General features: G+C 52.6%; 1 non-coding gene across 1 annotated transcript; it reads right to left on the minus strand.

Annotated features, from left to right (window-relative positions):
- Positions 1 to 1,919: 1,919 nt before the first annotated feature.
- Trnak-cuu lies at positions 1,920 to 1,992 on the minus strand. The gene has a single exon. It is a non-coding gene; the product is annotated as a tRNA-Lys (tRNA).
- Positions 1,993 to 2,589: the final 597 nt, after the last annotated feature.

Here is a 2,589-nt window from a genome sequence, read left to right on the forward strand (position 1 = left end):
CAAGAACTTTACCAACTGAGCCATCTCTCAGCCCCCACAGTAGCTTTTTAAAAAGAGAGTAGTGGACATTCCTGTCTCAGACTCTCAGCTCTAGGTTTTCAAGCTTTTTGGAATGTGTCGCCTGTGAAATTTCACTGAGGCCACAGGGAGGAAGGAGGAGGTGGACCCCTGTATCAGGAGCTGAAGTAGAACTAGGACCTTACGGACATATCGGAGCACAGGAGAAGGAGCAGGGGAGCTGACACCCAAGACAGATGCTAGGGAGACTTCTTCAGCCAGGACCTGTGCACCCAGAGTGAAGGTGAGCTTGGCAGAGAAGAGCAAGCCTAGTGGGGGTTGTTGGGGGTGGCATTCAGGATAGCCCAAGGGAACATGTGCTCACTGTAGAACTCCCATAAAGTCCATCTCATCTCCTTGTCCCTGTGACTCTATAGGGAACATGCTCCTGTTATCCCATCTGACATCCCAGGAAATGAGGTACAGGGAAGATAAAGTCACATCAGTTACCTAACTTTCAGGCCTGGCACAAAAGGAAAGCATGGGGCTCATTATTCACAAATATAAAGAACTTTAAGTTTTTAAGATTTTTTTTTGGTGGGGGAGGGGTCAGGGTCTTACTCTGTAGACCAGGCTGACCTCTGACTCACGGCAATCTCCTTACCTCAGCCTCCCTAGTACTGGGATTATAGGCATGAGCCATTATGCCCAGCTAATGTGGTTTTCTCTAAAATAGAAAGGAAGTAGGTTTTTGTTGTATTTCAGTAGTTTTGTCTATGACAGGGAGGGACTGCTGGGAATCCTGGCTGGTTCCTCATTTCCCTCACAGGGCCACTTGGTTCCTCTTTGCCTGTCATCTCCTCTACCTCTGGACTCCCACCCACCCTGAGACTCCCACCAGAGCCCTAGCCTGGCTCTGGTCTATGGCTACTCATCAGGGTCACAGTGTGTGATGAACCATCAGAACACAGGAACCAGCAGCCTGGGTGAAAAACTGAGGTATGGTCCCTGTTCTTCAATGAAAATGCTGTGTGACCTTGGGTAGGCCTTTTCCACTCTCTGAGCCTGATAGTAGAGTCCTTTCAACACACTGGGATCTACAACCGCATTAATTCCATAGTCAAGGAGGTAACTTGTTGGGGACCCCTGCTGTTTGGGTTGCAGTCTCTCCATGTCCGGATAGCTGTGAGCCGGCTTGGCGCATAATGGAGAGACTCCCTTTTTCAGCGGGGCACCTCCTACTCTCTTCCTGACTCACCTTTGAAGTGGCCGCCACAGAAACATGACCTCTGGCATAGAAACTACCAGGTTTTAATCAGGCACTGTCTGACAGCATAGAAGCCCACCGCCACATGTAAATAAAGCATTCTAGGAGCACCTATCAGCTGAGGCTTTTGCTACTGCCTCCACACTATAAATCTTCTAGTTTTCACCCTAATAAACAACGGAGCTGAATCACTGAGTCTAATGGAGCTGTATCACTGAGATCACCCGACTGAGCTGATTTGTGTCTCACTGCGCACGACCAGCCTGTGATTCAGTCTCCCTGGAGGAGCTGTCCCCCGTCAGCATTCACTCCCGAAGATTCTGCGTTCGCCGTTCCTGCACCTCCCCCGCCCTCGTGGTTCAGTGGCCAACGACCCACGAGCACAGTGAGAGCGTTCCGCAGCTAGCCTGAGCCCCCTGCAGATTGAAGCAGCCCACCCGGCAGCTTGCAGCAATCCGCAGAGTCGCCAGCACCCGGCAGCCTGCCTTGGCGCAGAGCCTGCACTCGCCAGAGCCGTCGCAGACCTGACCAATCTGTAGTTCCCAGCACCCGGGAGCCGTGGAGAGCCAGGGACCCGCCCAGCAGTGAAACCCACGCACCCAGCCAACAGCTGGCGTAGCAGCGCGAAACCACCCCCACACACAACAACAGCTGGCGCCCAACGTGGGGCTCGAACCCACGACCCTGAGATTAAGAGTCCCATGCTCTACCGACTGAGCTAGCCGGAGGTCTACAGTAACTCTACTCCAATCCTTTCTTATATGTCCACAAAGAACAGAGAGTGGGTGAAGGTGGCCAGGCAGAAAAGAAGCAGCATGATACAGTGGGAAGAGGAATGCTCTAGTGAGCCCTATCTTGTCCTCTCAAGGCCTCTGACCTCTCTTCACACTCTCCCTGGCTTCTCCTGTCCCAAGAATGAACACATTATTGCTTCCCCATGGCCAGACATGATCTACCCTGCTGACCTCTCCTGTTCCTGTCCATGCATCTTGCTCACACTCCATCTGCCACTTTGGCCTCCCTGTCCTGCCTCCAAGCTTGCTCCCCTCAGGGCCTTTGCACTGGCTGAGCTCTTGTGGAGAACTCTTCCCCAGACTTTGACTGACTGCCACCTTGAATTTTGAGCCCCAGCTGAAACATCCCATAGTCAGAGTATTTTCCTCAGCCACAGCCTCTGTCCGCTATCAGCCCATGCATGGCAGTATTGGCATAGCACAGTGTGTCCTCTTTACTCACTGCTGTGTTTACTCCCCAGCCCCACAGCCCTTGGCACTGAGCAATAGGGCCTTGAGTCTGCTGCCCCACCAGGTTCTTAGTGTGTAAAC

The sequence above is a fragment of the Nannospalax galili genome, unplaced genomic scaffold (genome assembly GCF_000622305.1).
Source record: "Nannospalax galili isolate Female #2095 unplaced genomic scaffold, S.galili_v1.0 scaffold704, whole genome shotgun sequence".
Lineage (NCBI taxonomy): Eukaryota > Metazoa > Chordata > Mammalia > Rodentia > Spalacidae > Nannospalax > Nannospalax galili.